Source organism: Oryctolagus cuniculus, chromosome 12, assembly GCF_051225735.1.
Source record: "Oryctolagus cuniculus isolate XC-2025 breed Fujian yellow rabbit chromosome 12, ASM5122573v1, whole genome shotgun sequence".
NCBI classification, from domain to species: domain Eukaryota; kingdom Metazoa; phylum Chordata; class Mammalia; order Lagomorpha; family Leporidae; genus Oryctolagus; species Oryctolagus cuniculus.
In genome coordinates, this window is record NC_142878.1 from 32,279,897 (window position 1) to 32,297,972 (window position 18,076).

The 18,076-nt window shown below is 40.8% G+C and overlaps 1 pseudogene; it reads right to left on the reverse strand.

Annotated features, from left to right (window-relative positions):
• Positions 1-4,837: 4,837 nt before the first annotated feature.
• Positions 4,838-5,844, reverse strand: LOC100351439 (uncharacterized; annotated as a pseudogene).
• Positions 5,845-18,076: the final 12,232 nt, after the last annotated feature.

Genomic DNA, 18,076 nt, shown 5'->3' on the forward strand with positions numbered 1-18,076 from the left:
AGTCTGCTGTCAATATTTTGGATCTCAGAGAAAGTCTAGATAAAAGTCCCAAGAATTCTCATTTTTGATGTGCCATGAAGTGTCCTGGTTCAATCTCCTGTCTAGGCATACGTCTGTGGTGACTCAGATGACTTTGTACTAAATAGAAGCCCAAGGGTAACTGTTAACCATGGTTTCTTTCGAATGCTTGTGTAATAGGGAATATAAACTCTACACATACCCTAACTTTTTACTACGTTATATTAAATACTCAGTAAGTTAATGTTGTGAGTCAGCTTTTTTATTTTTCTCACAAATTGAATAAGAAACTTAGTGACCAAAAATCTTATATAAGTCTAAGATTTGCTTTTATGAGATATGATAATCCATAGTTAGGAAGTATTATTATGCTTATTTGTTTTTTCAAATACTCATAATTATTATGGAATATTTGTTAGACCTTTTTTCTCATCATTTTTTATGAAATACCTCTCTGTACAAAAGGGACTGAAAATTCCAGTGATTTATTCTCCTTAGCAATCTACATGTCTGTGCTTTTATGTAATGAAAAATCTATTATTTAAATTTTAAATATGTTAGGTTATATTTATATTCCAAATTTATCTGAACCTAAATTAGATTGATAAAATAATAAAGAGATATACAATAGCTTTTCCTCAAACACTGAATAATGAAAGAAAAGATCTTGAAAATCATTACTGTTTATACATATGTATAGAAGCTTATTCTGGTCTTTAGTTGTGTCATTTTAGACCAGTTTCCTATGATGTGGGATATTTTCCTTTGTGTGATGACTTACTTTATACTCTAATTCACTCGGATTGGTGTAGGTTTACAGATTTAATGTTTGGTAATTGCATTAGTTAAATATGAAAATTTCACCATGTCTTGAAGGCTAACTCTTCCTCACTAAATAATGAGTCAAAATTGGAATCCTAAATTTAGTGTTTTCTATTATTTGTGTTCCTTGTGAATGTGTTAACAAATTATTCATTCCCTAGTCACCTGAATGAAAATTTTCAAATAAGAAGAAATTGCCCCCAATGGCACAGAGTAATAACTGTTATGTAGAAGCAAGCTTAGATATGAAGAGTGCATAGATTGGTGAACCCTCGAGGCCGCTTAGGACGGGCTGCTGACTTCACATGGTGTGTAAGGTTAGATCTTTCTCACAGGCGATTGGAATTGCCCTTCAGGATCCCGTGTGGACTCGGAAATGGTATAGAATGGAATACCAAAACTTAACCCATTATCTGTTATTCTCTTCAAAGAACAAAGCATTTTGTTCTTATGTGAGAGGGGTTAACACTATTAGTTTTCCCCAGGAGAGGAAAGCTTCTATTTCCTCCTTGCAAAGCAAAACATTCCTACGGGCTCTTTTCCTTTATTTTTGAGAATAGAGTTGAAATGGCCTGCTGGAGTGCGTCCACGGAGTGAGGCTCTTGGTGTTGAGTGGCCCTCCCTCTGTAGCTATGGAAGGTGTGATTCTGCCAGGCATCCAGTTTGATAAAAGTGAAACGTGAAGTAGAATTTGGCATAGCCACTGTCAAAATAGTTTTCATATAAAAATGAAATCAGAGAGAAGAATTTGTATGTATAGTGCACTATAAATATTTCATCATATATAAGCGAATACTTCAAACAGTTTTTAGAAATTGGAATTCAAAGATAAGTTCCTTATGTTGAAAAAGAAAACTTTGAGAAATTTATGTGTGAAGGAGGTCTTCAAAAAGTCCATGGAAAATGCTTGTTATGGAAAAATATGCATGGATTTCAGAAATTTTTTGACCCAAAACTAAATTAAAGTTATCTTTTAATTTAATTTTTCCTCAAACTTTTTCAAGTACTCTTGTATACTACAGTCTTGGACATGTTTTTTTTTTTTTTTTTCCCCCTGTTTATTATAAATATTGGTTTAGGTGCGACTGTCCTTAAACCTAATTGGAGATTTCCCGCACTTTGGCCTTGTCATGTACTGTGCTGTGTACATAGCATAAAGGGACACGTGCCAGCTTCTGCGTGGAATCACCCGCCATCTGCTGCCCTGCGGCTCTGCTCCACGTAGAACTTTATTAGCCTTAGCCCTCTGCCAGCATTAGCACCTGCATGTAGTTTAACTCCAGTCATGAGGCTGTATTTTAGGCAGAAACCTGACAGGAAGGGAGAAAAACATTGTGGGGAAGTGCACAGTTATTTCATTTTTCTTTTATGCTGCAGAGGGTGGTAACTAAAAGCTTCACTTGCCAAGAATTTGACCTCCAACATAAACACAGGATTTTCTGTGGTTTTTGTCCATGTAATAGCCACCCCTTAGAACAAAATCTTCTTGTTATATAGTATTTACGGATGTTGCTCAGCTCTCTGCAGTGGGTGGTTGAGCAGTCAAATAGCTCCCCAAGGGTGGCTTGCAGACTTGGCAGGGGTTAGTCATGACACTGACCCTGGTGAGCTGAGTCAGGCTCATCTCTCTCTCCTGCTCCATTACGAAGAGCCTCAGCTTTGCAAGTTCTAACTTCTAATGCTACTACCTTGAGGATACACATGCAGGAAGCTTTTTGTTCTCTGTGGACAATTTGTCCCTTGTTTAGATATGCAGACAGATTTAACCTGAACATTTAAGTGCACGGTCCCAAGAAGGCATTTTTGCAGGATTCATCCCTAAGGCTTTTACACAGGGTGACTTTTTTCAGCAAACACTGGCATCAGTGCAGTTTGAAGCCAGAAACCAAGAGCTTCCTCCAGGTCTCCCACACAGGTGCAGGGCACCAAGCACTTGGGCCATCTTCTATTTTCACTGCTTCCCTAGGCCACAGCAGAAAGCTGGGTCAGAAGAGAAGCAGCGGGAACGTGAACCGGTGCCCATATGGGACACCTCAGGCAGGGGCTTAGCCTACTATGCCATGGTGCTGGCCCCACCACTACCTTTCTTTCTTTCTTTTTTTTTTTTTTAAAGGAAATTGAACCCTTGACTCTTTTATTTTTTATTTGACAGATAGAGTTAGACAGTGAGAGAGAGACAGAGAGAAAGGTCTTCCTTCCGTTGGTTCACTCCCCAAATGGCCGCTACGTCCAGCGCTGCAACGACCCGAAGCCAGGAGCCAGGTACTCCATCCTGGTCTCCCACACGGGTGCAGGCGCCAAGGACTTGGGCCATCCTTCCTGCGCCACAGCAGAGAGCTGAACTGGAAGAGGAGCAACTGGGACTAGAACCCGGCACACATATGGGATGCTGGCGCCATAGGCGGAGGATTAACCTAGTGCACCACCGTGTCAACCCACCACTACCTTTCTTAATCTCCTTTTTTCCCCCTCTCTTTTTTGCTCATTTCTTGTCCTTGAATATTTTCTACTATATAGAAGAAAGGAAAAATATCCCCCCCTTTTTTTTTGCATTTTACATTTTGATTGAATAGGTAGTTTTTTTCTTTTCTTTTTTTTTTTTTGCTTTTATTTAATAAATATAAATTTCCTAAGTACAGCTTATGGATTACAATGTTTTTTCCCCCCATAACTTCCCTCCCACCTGCAACCATCCCATCTCCTGCTCCCTCTCCCATTCCATTCACATCAAGATTCATTTTCAATTCTCTTTGTATACTGAAGATCAATTTAGTATATATTAAGTAAAGATTTCAACAGTTTGCACCCACACAGAACATAAAGTGTAAAATACTGTTTGAGTACTAATTATAGCATTAATTCACATTGAACAACACATTAAGAACAGAGATCCCATATGAGAAGTAAGTACACAGTGACTCCAGTTGTTGACTTAACAAATTGACACTCTTGTTTATGGGGTCAGTAATCTCCCTAGGCTCTTGTCATGAGTTGCCAACGCTATGGAAGCCTTTTGAGTTTGCTGACTCCAATCTTATTTAGACAAGGTCATAGTCAAAGTGGAAATTCTCTCCTCCCTTCAGAGAAAGGTACCTCCTTCTTTGATGGCCCTTTCTTTCTACAGGGATATCACTCACAGAAATCTTTCATGTAGGTCTTTTTTTTTTTTTTGCCATAGTGTCTTGGCTTTCCATGCCTAAAATACTCTCATGGGCTCTTCAGCCAGATCCGAATGCCTTAAGGGCTGATTCTGAGACCAGAGTGCTGTTTAGGACATCTGCCATTCTATGAGTCTGCTGTGTATCCTGCTTCCCGTGTTGGATCATTCTCTTCCTTTTTAATTCTGTCAGTTAGTATTAACAAACGCTAATCTTGTTTATGTGATCCCTTTGACTCTTAGACCTATCAGTGTGATCAATTGTGAACTGAAATTGATCACTTGTACTAGTGAGATGGTATCGGGTAGTTTTAAATAAATGGAGAAAGCACATTCCAGAAGCTACATTAGCAGGAAAAGATTCCATCAAGCATTTAAATAATACATTTCTGTCATTTTACAAAGATTGTTGATCTTTACTTGAAGCCCCCTCCGGTAGGTGTTCTCTGCTTGCAGAAGCAAACTAAAGGACCTAAAATCAGAGGCAAGCCTAGGATGCTATAAAAGAGGGAAGAGAAATGACACGGGGCAGTTCCAAAGTTCCATGTCTACTTTAAGATATTTGTCCATTAATGATTCTTACATAAGTATTTTAGGGAAAATTACCACCCTTAAAACCTCCAGTGCTGTACTTCAGAAGTATGTATCTGAATACCTTGTGCTGCTGGATGTCACAAGACAGTACATGGCCTCATCTATGAGATTTGAACAGACATATACTTAAGAGGAATTCTCTATACCCCCTACTTTGGCTTTCTGAATGAAGCACGGAGGGGCTTCGTTGCTATCCTCCAAGCAGTGGAATAGTCAAGGGAAAGGGGAACAGTACTGGATCACTTCTTAGACACTAATCAGCTGGAGAAAGAGTGCATTGGCAAATGTTTCCTCTCAAGAATGGTTTACACCAAGGGTTAGGTGCTGAAGGAGGAAGGGGAGCCCTCATATCCACAGTCACCATAGGCAATCAGCCTGCAGAAAGAGGGCTTCAGGCAGTTGCTGGATGAAACTAGATTTGAGATGCCCAGCTCTGGAATGAAGTCATCTTCTCTAGGTTCTTCCTTCACTGAGACAGTGAATTCAGGGTGATCATTTTCTGAGGGGCTGAGAGCTGCTTCCTTGATTTTCACTATCACATTTGACTGGCTGTCTGTCACAGAGGGTATCTGTGAGACTAAAGGCTTGGTATAGACATGGTGGTCAAAATGAATTAGTTCATTAATGGCTTTCAGCTTAGCTGATGACGTCCCCATTGAAAGAGAAAGGGAGGCTGGTGAGGAACTGTGTCCTTGTGTATAGACTTCTGGGAGCTCCTGCAGGCTGGCAGCTTCTGGGGAAGGACATTTGAAGAACAAGACCACCTGCTGCAGGGGTGCACTGTGCTCTCTGTGCTGGGAACTCCATTCCCCTTGGCCTCCGCCTCTGCTTCCTCTTCAGTAACCACAGCATCCATCCCCACGCGTTGTCCTAACTCCTGTTCCTCAAAGGCAAAGCCATGAGTTCTCTCTCGTAAAAGCTGGTTTTCTAGTAGAAGTTTATTGGTTCAGTTCTTCCAAATCCACCACATGTTGCTCCATGTCAGTCATTTGAGCTTTCTTTTGCTTTCTGGCAGTCTGAGCTGCTACTCCTTTTTCAGTGTCCTCCTCAGCGCCTTGTCCTTGGGTGTCAGGTACTCAAGGCTCTGTTGCTTGCATACCTGGGGCTGTTCTGCTGGTACCTCTCTGGCCCAGTACCCTGAGCAGCGGGGCCCTGCCTGCTGGGGCTCTGGTGGCAGTGGCTGGCTGACCCAGCAGAAGTGGTACTTTGGGGGCCCAGGCAGCCAGACTCAAGATGGCTGCCATTACCACCATGGCCCCAGACTGTCTACGGGGAAAGATATCTTTTGAAAGATACTTTATTATGATTTTATGTATTCTTATATTAATGAAATACATGCTTCTGAAACTATGCCTTCACCTTCATGTGGAAATTGTTTCTCTAAGAGCTAGTACTTTATTTATTAAAGAAAAAGTTGGAGGAATTAAAGATGCTTTGTTTTCCATAGTAAACAGTGTAAAAAAAAATCAGGTATACATATAGAAAATGTGTATAGTAATATAGCAGTACATGATCTTTGGAGGCTTTTTGTAAAAGAACATAAATGAGATAATAAAATCAAGATAGTGATTATTAAGGATGGTAATTCTAGTATTCTGAGCCAAAATGAAAAAATAAGGAAAAGATCAGAGAGATGAAAGAAATAGGTAAAGAAGAAATATAAAGGGATGCAAGAGAGAGGAAAGAAAAAAGGCAAGACTAAAGAGAAAGTGCTAAAGTCAAGTGCTAGTTGCATAAGAACATGCTTGTCTTTAAAAGGGATGTGCAGTTTTTTAAATGATGAAATTAACTTGTGCTATCAAATATTATTGACATGATCCCATTCTAAATTAAGCTTAGAGATAGCAAACAGGAAACTGGCAATATGAAGAAAAGTAGTGGTATCTGTAAGAAATTGATCAGTGCATTATTTAATGCATAGCTCCACGATTACTATACCACATAGTACAAGGAAATCTATTGTGGAGTCATCAAATTACATACACATTTTAAGATGAGCAGAAATTCAATTTCAATGTACCAAAGTTGCTTTTAGGACTGATTTACATTAGTTGTATTATAATAAGATACTACATTTTAGATATAAGTATTACCTTGCAAAATTTATAGCTTTATCCAAATTACTTTTCTGCTTGTTTTCTTGGTGACCTGTAATTATTTTTGCAGTGGTTCAACCTTAAATATTGTATACCACATAAGGAAAAATATTTTGATATTTTCATTTCTTCCCTGAAGCTAAAATATAGTGACCTAAATTATCATCTCCTAGGTACCTCCAGGCCTCTTAAATTATGTTTTTTTTGTATATTGTCATTCATGAATGAAAGCATATAAATGAGCAACACATATATGAAAAGATGCTCAGCTATACTTATTGTCACAGAAATGAAAATCAAAACCTCAATGAGCGCTTACTTCCTGGGTTGTTATTAAGAAGACAAATGAAAATTATTGACAAGGATGTAAAAAAAAAAAGGGAATGATGTACACTCTTGGTGGTAATATATATTACTACAACAGTTGTGGAAAATAGTATGGAGATACCTCAAGAAACTAACAGTAGAACTACCATACAATTCAGAAATGCCACTACTTGATATAAACCTAAGGGAAATAAAATCATTCTTTTGAAGGGATATCTACACTTCCATTTTTACTGTAGCACTATTCAAAAGAGCCAAAAAATGAAAGAGATCTATGTCTATCCACTGATGAATGGATAAAGGAAATATGGAAAATGTGAAACATAGACATACTAAATTTTTATTAATCCCTACAACTACTGAAATATTGTCATTTGCAACAACAAGGATGGGACTGGGGGTCATTATGCTAAGTGAAATAAGCCAGATACAGAATACAAGGACTGCATGATCTCATACATATATAAATCTTTTTTTTTAACTTTTATTTAATGAATATAAATTTCCAAAGTACGGCTTATGGATTACAATGGCTTCACCCCCATATCATCTCTCCCACACGCAACACTCCCCTTTCCCACTCCCTCTCCCCTTCCATTCACATGAGGATTCATTTTCGATTCTCTTTATATACAGAATATCAGTTTAGCATACATTAAGTAAAGATTTCAACAGTTTGCTCCCACACAAACATAAAGTGAAAAATAATAGATGATTTTTTAAATGATGATGAAATCAGATCAGACCTATTGTCATGTTTAATCCCAGTGAGAGTCAAGTTGGGAATTGATAATTTCTTCTTTTTTTTTTTTTAACAGAAGATCAGTTTAGTATACATTAAGTAAAGATTTCAACAGTTTGCACCCCCATAGAAACACAAAGCGAAATATACTGTTTGAGTACTCATTATAGCATTAAGTCTCAATGTACAGCACATTAAGGACAGAGATCCTACATGAGGAGTAAGTGCACAGTGACTCCTGTTGTTGACTTTACAAATTGACACTACTGTTTATGGCATCAGTAATCTCCCTATGCTCCAGTCATGAGTTTCCAAGGCTATAGAAGCCTTTTGAGTTCACCGACTCTAATCTTGTTTAGACAAGGTGATATTCAAAGTGGAGGTTCTCTCCTCCCTTCAGAGAAAGGTACCTCCTTCTTTGAAGACCTGTTCTTTCCACTGGGATCTCACTCACAGAGATCTTTCATTTAGGGTTGGTTGTTTTTTTTTTTTTTTTTTTTTTTTTTTTTTTTTTTTTTTTTTTGCCAGAGTGTCTTGGCTTTCCATGCCTGAAATGCTCTCATGGGCTTTTCAGCCAGATCCGAATGCCTTTAGGGCTGATTCTGAGGCCAGAGTGCTGTTTAGGACATCCACCATTCTATTAGTCTTCTGAGTATCTCGCTTCCCATGTTGGATCACTCTCCCCTTTATTTATTCTAGCAGTTAGTATTAGCAGGTACTAGACTTGTTTATGTGCTTCCTTTGACTCTTAGTCCTTTCATTATGATCAATTGTGAACTGAAATTGATCACTTGGACTGGTGAGATGGCATTGGTACATGCCACCTTGATGGGATTAAATTGGAGTCCCCTGGTATGTTTCTAACTCTACCATTTGGGGCAAGTCAGCTTGAGCATGTCCCAAATTGTACATCTCTTCCCTCTCTTATTCCTACTCTTATGTTTAACAGGGATCACATTTCAGTTAAATTTCAACACTTAAGAATAACTGTGTATTAATTACAGAATTAAACCAGTCATATTAAGTAGAACAGACAAAAATACTACTAAGAGGGATAATGTATTAAGTTGTTTGTCACCCCCCCTCTTCGTGGAGGAACGACACAGGACCCTGCGCTGTTCTTTTGTCTGCTCGGCCCTCCCCGGGTTTGCTGCTGGTTCTTCCCGGGCTGGTTACCGTCCCTTCCACCTCTGTGGAAGGGCGGTTCCCCCTGCCACTTTCCCCACTTCCGCGGGGGAGCAGCACACCGCCGGACGGCTCTCTCGGGGGCTGCACAGGTGTTCCTTCAGATAGATGTTCCTGGTGCATGTTGTCTCTCTCCTCCTTTATAGTCCTCTTCCACCAATCCCATCTCTGCTACCCACACACTGAGTACGCTGCTCTCCTCCAATCAGGAGCAGGTCCTACAGTTTATTGGTTGAACTGGAGGCAGCTGTGTAGAAGCTGTTTCCTCCTCTCCCAGCGCCATATTGTGGGAGAGCAGATGCATAGAAGAAGTCTTAATTCCAGTAACTTAGTCTAGTCCGAGTTGCTCCCAGTTGCTCCCCACAGATCCCCCTTTCTTTTTATTTTTGGCGTTGATACGCGCCTGTCTTCGGTGCCCCACGGCACACACTCTGCTCTGCTTGCTAGAGTTGCCCACAGGTGCTTACAAGCCCTATCAATCAGGCAAACTGAATCCGGGTCCTCTCTTCGCCATGTTATGAGGAGGTTTTTAGGTGCTGATGCGTGCCTGTGTTCGGTGCCCTGCAGCGCATGCTCTGCTCTGCTAGAACTGCCTGCAGGTGCTTACAAGCCCTACCAATCAGGCAAACCGAATCCGAGCCTTCTCATTGCCGTATTGTGGGGAGACTTATTGGTGTTGATAACGTGCCTGTCTTCGGTGACCTGCAGCCGCCCACAGGTGCTTATTGTCTTACTAATCAGGCAGACAGAATCCAAGCTCTCTCATTGCCCTGTTGTGGGGAGGCCTTATTTTTCTCTATTTCTCTATGTCCGGGCATTCCTATTTCTCCTATTTTACTTCTATCTACCAGCATTCCTATTTCTCTCATTTTACTTCTAAAGTTCTGTTTCTCTTTTTAGTATTATTATTTTTTTTAACTTTTATTTAATGAATATAAATTTCCAAAGTACGACTTATGGATTACAATGGCTTCCCCCCCATACTGTCCTTCCCACCCACAACCCTCCCCTTTCCCACTCCCTCTCCCCTTCCATTCACATCAAGATTCATTTTCGATTATCTTAATATACAGAAGATCAGCTTAGTATACATTAAGTATGGATTTCAACAGTTTGCTCCCACACAGAAACATAAAGTGAAAAATAATAGATGATTTTTTTTAAATGATGATGAAATCAGATCAGACCTATTGTCATGTTTAATCCCAGTGAGAGTCAAGTTGGGAATTGATAATCTCTTTCTTTCTTTCTTTTTTTTTTTTTTTTTTTTTTTTTTTTTTTTACAGAGGAGGATCAGTTTAGTATGCATTAAGTAAAGATTTCAACAGTTTGCACCCCCATAGAAACACAAAGTGAAATATATTGTTTGAGTACTCGTTATAACATTAAATCTCAATGTACGGCACATTAAGGATAGAGATCCTACATGAGGAGTAAGTGCACAGTGACTCCTGTTGTTGACTTTACCAATTGACACTCCTGTCTATGGCATCAGTAATCTCCCTATGCTCCAGTCATGAGTTTCCAAGGCTATGGAAGCCCTCTGAGTTCTCCGACTCTTATCTTGTTTAGACAAGGTCATAGTCAAAGTGGAGGTTCTCTCCTCCCTTCAGAGAAAGGTACCTCCTTCTTTGAGGACCTGTTCTTTCCACTGGGGTCTCACTCACAGAGATCTTTTGCCAGAGTGTCTTGGCTTTCCATGCCTGAAATACTCTCATGGGCTTTTCAGCCAGCTCCGAATGCCTTTAGGGCTGATTCTGAGGCCAGAGTGCTATTTAGGACATCTGCCATTCTATGAGTCTGCTGAGTATCTCACTTCCCATGTTGGATCACTCTCCCCTTTATTTATTCCATCGGTTAGCGTTAGCAGGTACTAGACTTGTCTATGTGCTCCCTTTGACTCCCAGTCCCTCCACCATGACCAACTGTGAACTGAAATTGATCACCTGGAACAGTGAGATGGCATTGGTACATGCCACCTCAATGGGATTGAATTGGAATCCCCTGGTATGCTTCCAACTCCACCACTTGGGGCAAGTCAGCCTGAGCATGTCCCAAATTATACATCTCTTCCCTCTCCCATTCCCACTCCCATGTTCAACAGGGATCACATTTCAGTTAATTTTCAACACTTAAGAATAACTGTGCATCAATTACAAAACTAAACCAGTCATATTAAGTAGAACAGATAAAAAAACTACTAAGAGGGATAATGTATTAAGTTGTTCATTAACAGTCAGGGCTATGTTTCTCTTAACCCCGCGGCTTCCCGGCGCCCGCCCTGAGGCTGCTTCTCGGCGCCTCACCCGCGGCGGCTTCTGCGCGCTCTGCTGTCTCCGCGCCCTTTGCACCCGCACCACGTCCTTCGCGCTAGCCCCACGTTTCCTACTTACGCCCCGTGCGCTCTCCCCGTTTGTGCCCCGCACACTCTCTCTGCACGCGGCAGCTTCCACGAGTCACACAGCCTAGCTCACGTTTCCGCCACTGGTATTCAGTCTAAGTTCCCCAGGCTAACCTGGCGAATTCAACCTAGCTCACGTCTGCGCCTTTTGGTTTGGCTTCCAGTCTTTTGCTCCCCGGGCTAATCTGACGGATTCCAACCTGGCCCAAGTCTCTGCCTCTGGTTCCAGATTTTCGCCCCTTATTCCCCGGGCTGACTCGACGAATCCCAAGGTAGCTTACGTCTCCGCCTCAGCCTGCCCCCGCAGCTTCATCCTCCCTAACATTTTTCTCTACCCGGTATGTTTCCCTAAGTTTTCTTCCAACAATATTCCCCTCTCATTTCTCCTGGCTTCTCCCCACAGTCCGTATCTGAGTCTAAGTTTCTTCTAGGTTTCACTTTCGCTTTCAACCTTAGAGATTTCTCCTAACTTCTTTCCCACAGTCCGTATCCTAGTCTATGCCTAGGCTTTCAATAGCTTCTTCCGGCACCTTTTCCGTCCGGCTTTCCCTAAGCTCTTTGCTAGTCTCTCTCTCCGGTATTTTCCCACTTCTTCCCGTTTCTTCCCTCCTAGGTTTCCTATCCGAGTCACGGCACCATTATGTCGCTCCCCGTCTTCATGGAGGAATGACACTAGACCCTGCCTAGGTTTCCTATCTGAGTCACGGCACCATTATGTCACTCCCCCTCTTCGTGGAGGAACGACACAGGACCCTGCGCTGTTCTTTTGTCTGCTCGGCCCTCCCCGGGTTTGCTGCTGGTTCTTCTCGGGTTGGCTACCGTCCCTTCCACCTCTGTGGAAGGGCAGTTCCCCCTGCCACTTTCCCCACTTCCGCGGGGGAGCAGCACACCGCCGGACGGCTCTCTCGGGGGCTGCACAGGTGTTCCTTCAGATAGATGTTCCTGGTGCATGTTGTCTCTCTCCTCCTTTATAGTCCTCTTCCACCAATCCCAACTCTGCTACCCACATGCCGAGTAGGCTTCTCTCCTCCAATCAGGAGCAGGTCCTACAGTTTATTGGTTGAACTGGAGGCAGCTGTGTAGAAGCTGTTTCCTCCTCTCCCAGCGCCATATTGTGGGAGAGCAGATGCATAGAAGAAGTCTTAATTCCAGTAACTTAGTCTAGTCCGAGTTGCTCCCCGTTGCTCCCCACAGATGTTCATTAACAGTTAGGGCTATGCTGATCAAGTCACCGTTTCCAATAGTGTCCATTTCAATTCAACAGGTTTCTTTTTTGGTGTTCAGTCAGTTGTCACCGATCAGGGAGAACATATGGTATTTGTCCCTTTGGGACTGGCTTATTTCACTCAGCATGATGTGTTCCAGATTCCTCCATTTTGTTGCAAATGACTTTATTTCGTTGTTTCTTACTGCGGTATAGTATTCTAAAGAGTACATATCCCATAATTTCTATATCCAGTCTACCATTGATGGGCATTTAGGTTGGTTCCAGGTCTTGGCTATTGTGAATTGAGCTGCAATAAACATTAGGGTGCAGACCGCTTTTTTGTTTGCCAGTTTAAATTCCTTTGGATAAATTCCAAGGAGTGGGATGGCTGGGTCGAACGGTAGGGTTATCTTCAGGTTTCTGAGGAATCTCCAGACTGAATTCCATAGTGGCTTGACCAGTTTGCATTCCCACCAACAGTGGGTTAGTGTCCCTTTTTCCCCACATCCTCTCCAGCATGTATTGTTGGTAGATTTCTGCATGTGAGCCATTCTAACCGGGGTGAGGTGAAACCTCATTGTGGTTTTGATTTGCATTTCCCTGATTGCTAGTGATCTTGAACATTTTTTTCATGTGTCTGTTTGCCATTTGGATTTCCTCTTTTGAAAAATGTCTATTGACGTCCTTGGCCCATCTCTTAAGTGGGTTGTTGGTTTTGTTTTTGTGGAGTTTCTTGATCTCTTTGTAGATTCTGGCTATTAACCCTTTATCTGTTTCATAGTTTGCAAATATTTTTTCCCATTCTGTCGGTTGCCTCTTCACTCTCCTGACTGTTTCTTTTGCAGTACAGAAACTTCTCAATTTGATGCAATCCCAATAGTTGATTTTGGCTTTGACTGCCTTTGCCTCCCGGGTCTTTTCCAGAAATTCTTTGCCTGTGCCAATATATTGAAGGGTTTCTCCAATGTTCTCTAGTAACTTGATGGTGTCAGGTCGTAGATTTAGGTCTTTAATCCATGTTGAGTGGATTTTTGTGTAAGGTGTAACGTAGGGGTCTTGCTTCATGATTCTGCACGTGGAAATCCAATTTTCCCAGCACCATTTATTGAATAGACTGTCCTTGCTCCAGGAATTGGTTTTAGATCCTTGATCAAATATAAGTTGGCTGTAGATGTTTGGGTTGATTTCTGGTGTTTCAATTCTGTTCCATTGGTCTATCCATCTGTTTCTGTACCAGTACCATGCTGTTTTGATTACAACTGTCCTGTAGTATGTCCTGAAATCTGGTATTGTGATGCCTCCGACTTTGTTTTTGTTGTACAAGATAGCTTTAGCTATTCGAGGTCTCTCGTGCCTCCATATGAATTTCAGCACCATTTTTTCCAGATCTGAGAAGAAGGTCTTCGGTATCTTGGTTGGTATTGCATTGAATCTATAAATTGCTTTTGGGAGAATGGACATTTCGATGATATTGATTCTTCCAATCCATGAGCGTGGAAGATTTTTCCATTTCTTGGTATCCTCTTCTATTTCGTTCTTTAAGGTTTTGTAATTTTCATCGTAGAGATCTTGAACGTCCTTGGTTAAGTTTATTCCAAGGTATTTGATTGTTTTTGTAGCTATTGTGAATGGGATTGATCTTAGAAGTTCTTCCTCAGCCATGGCATTGTCTGTGTATACAAAGGCTGTTGATTTTTGTGCATTGATTTTATACCCTGCTACTTTGCAAAAATCTTCTATGAGTTCCAATAGTCTCTTAGTAGAGTTCTTTGGGTCCCCTAAATAAAGAATCATATCATCTGCAAAGAGGGATAGTTTGAGTTCTTCCTTCCCAATTTGTATCCCTTTAATTTCTTTTTCTTGCCTAATAGCTCTGGCTAGAACCTCCAGAACTATATTGAATAGCAGTGGTGACAGTGGGCATCCCTGTCTGGTACCAGATCTCAGTGGAAATGCTTCCAACTTTTCCCCATTCAATAGGATGTTAGCTGTGGGTTTTTCATAGATTGCTTTGATTGTATTGAGGAATGTTCCTTCCAAACCCAGTTTGCTTAGAGTTTTCATCATGAACGGGTGTTGTATTTTATCAAATGCTTTCTCGGCATCTATTGAGATAATCATATGGTTTTTCTTCTGCAGTCTGTTAATGTGGTGTATCACATTGATTGTTTTGAGCACATTAAACCAACCCTGCATACCAGGGATAAATCCTACTTGGTCTGGGTGGATGATCTTTCTGATGTGTTGTTGCATTCTATTGGCGAGAATTTTATTGAGGATTTTTGCATCTATGTTCATCAGGGATATTGGTGTGTAATTCTCTTTCAGTGCTGCATCTTTTTCCGGCTTAGGAATTAAGGTGATGCTGGCTTCATAGAAAGAATTTGGGAGGATTCCCTCTTCTTCGATTGTTCTGAATAGTTTGAGAAGAATTGGATTTAGTTCTTCTTTAAATGTCTGGTAGAATTCAGCAGTGAATCCATCTGGTCCTGGGCTTTTCTTTGTTGGGAGGGCCTTTATTACTGTTTCAATTTCTGTCTCAGTTATGGGTCTGTTTAGGTTTTCGATGGTTTCCTGGTTCAATTTAGGTAGGTTGCATATGTCCAGGAATCTATCCATTTCTGATAGGTTTCCCTGTTTGCTGGCATACAAGTCCTTGTAGTAATTTCTGATGATTCTTTTTATTTCTGTGGTGTCTGTTGTTACATGTCCTTTCTCATCTCTGATTTTATTGATTTGGGTCTTTTCTCTTCTTTTTTTAGTTAGTTGGGCCAATGGGGTGTCAATTTTGTTTATTTTTTCAAAAAACCAGGTCCTCGTTTGGCTGATTTTTTGGAATGTTTTTCTTGATTCAATCCTGTTGATTTCTTCTCTGATTTTAATTATTTCTCTTCTCCTACTAGATTTGGGTCTGGTTTGCTGTAGGTTTTCTAGATCCTTGAGGTGAATTGAAAGCTCATCTATTTGGTGCCTTTCCAATTTCTTGATGTAGGCACCTATTGATATAAACTTTCCTCTTAACACTGCTTTTGCTGTGTCCCATAAGTTTTGGTATGTTGTTCTGCTATCCTCATTTACTTCCAGAAAGTTTTTGATTTCTCTTTTGATTTCTTCTATGACCCATTGTTCATTCAGGAGCATGTTGTTCAATCTCCATGTGTTTGCGTATGCTCTAGGGATTCCTGAGTTGCTAATTTCCAACTTCATTCCTTTATGTTCTGAGAAGCTGCATGGGATGATTCTAATTCTTTTGAATTTGCTGAGACTTGCTTTATGGCCTAGTATGTGGTCAATCCTAGAGAAGGTTCCATGTACTGCTGAGAAGAATGTAAAATCTTTAGCTGTAGGATTGAAAGTTCTGCAGATATCTGTTAGATCCATGTGGGCTATAGTATCATTTAAATCTACTGTATCCTTGTTGATCTTCTGTCCTATTGATCTGTCTATTTCTGAGAGTGGAGTATTGAAGTCCCCCAGTACTATTGTATTGGGGTCTAAGTCTCCCTTTAAGTCCGTTAAAAATCTTTTAGATAAACTGGTGCCCTGTAGTTAGGTGCATATACATTGATAATTGTTATATCTTCTTGTTGTATTGATCCCTTAATCATTATATAGTGCCCTATTGTCTCTCTTAACAGTTTTTGTGGTGAAGTTTATGTTGTCTGATATTAAGATGGCTACGCCCGCTCTTTTTTCATTTCTGTTGGCATGGTATATCTTTTTCCAGCCTTTCACTTTCAGTCTGTATGGATCTTTGTTGGAAAGATGTGTTTCTTGTAAGCAGCAAATGGATGGGTTTTGTTCCTTAACCCAATCAGCCAATCGGTGTCTTTTAACTGGACAGTTCAGGCCATTCACGTTCAATGTGACTAATGAAAAGTGGTAACTTTGCCCTGCCATTTGCCAAAGATAAGTTCTAATGTATGCTTTGAATTCCCTGTGATCTTTTGCTGTGAGCTTTCCTTCCTTTACCTTCTTTCATATTGATGACCGTGTTTCTGTGTTTCTGTGTGTAACACATCTTTAAGCATCTGTTGCAGGGCTGGACGAGTGGCAACAAATTCTTTCAATTTCTGTTTGCAATGAAAAGTCTTTATTTCACCTTCATTCACAAATGATAGCTTTGCAGGATATAATATTCTGGGCTGGCAGTTTTTCTCTCTTAGTACCTGGGCTATATCTCGCCATTCCCTCCTAGGTTGTAGCGTTTCCGATGAGAAGTCAGCTGTGAGTCTGATTGGAGATCCTCTGAGAGTAATCTGACGTTTCTCTCTTGCACATTTTAGGATCTTTTCTTTATGATTCACTGTGGAGAGTTTGATTACAACGTGTCGTGGTGAGGATCTCATTTGGTCGTGTTTATTAGGGGTTCTGTGAGCTTCCTGTACTAGGATTTCTCTGTCCTTCTCCAAACCTGGGAAATTTTCTGCTAATATCTCACTAAAAAGGCCTTCTAATCCTTTCTCTCTCTCCATGCCTTCAGGAACTCCTAGAACCCGAATGTTGGGTTTTTTAATAGTATCCTGCAGATTCCTAACAATATGTTTTAGATTTCTAATTTCCTCTTCTTTTTTTTTGGTTTGACTGTATCCTTTCCTGTTCTCTGTCTTCTAAGTCCGATATTCTCTCTTCTGCTTCACCCATTCTGTTTGTAAGGCTCTCTATTGTGTTTTTCATTTGATCTATTGAATTCTTCACTTCAGTCACTATCCCAGTTTCCTGTTGTACTAGTTGTTTTGTTTCATTTTGATTCCTCCTTAATATTTCATTTTCACGAGAGAGATTTTCTATCTTGTCCATTAAGGATTTCTGTAGTTCAAGAATTTGTTTTTGAGAACTTCTTAATGTCCTTATCAATTTTTTGAGATCTGCTTCTTGCATTTCTTCTATGTCATCATCTTCATAATCTTGAATTGGGGTGTCTTTTTCATTTGAGGGTGTCATGGTGACTTCCTTGTTTTTATTACCTCGGTTTTTGCATTTGTTATTTGGCATATTGGAGATATTTGGTTTCTTCACTGTGGTGCTTTTTCCTGTTATACTATGACTCTAGATTAAGTGGACTATCTGTTTTTGATGGAGCCTTAGGGCTTGAGATGGGTGTGGCCTGAGAGCTCTGTTTGGTGTGCCAAAGGTGACACTCCCAGGTTAGGCGTGGTAAATCTCTCTCTCTCTCTCTCTCTCTCTCTTTCTTTTTTAGATTCAAAAGGGAAGTAATTCTGCACAGCTGAACGAAGTTGGAGGTAGTTAGCAGGCAAATGATATACCCACAGGAGCCAGAGATCGGAAGCTCTTTCCCAAGGACCACACAGGGAATCTGTTCGGCCCTCAGAGTGGGGTCAAAGTCTCCTTCAGTCTCCCACTGGGTTGCCAAAGTTACGGAATTGTAGCGTCTCTGGAGAGTACTCACGTGAATTCCGTGAGTTCTCTCCCCCACCGTCTCTTTTTTCACAGTCTCAGTTCAGTAGCACCACAAATTTACTAGGTCCTAATCCCCTGTTAATTCGCCCCGCCCAGAGTCAGGTTT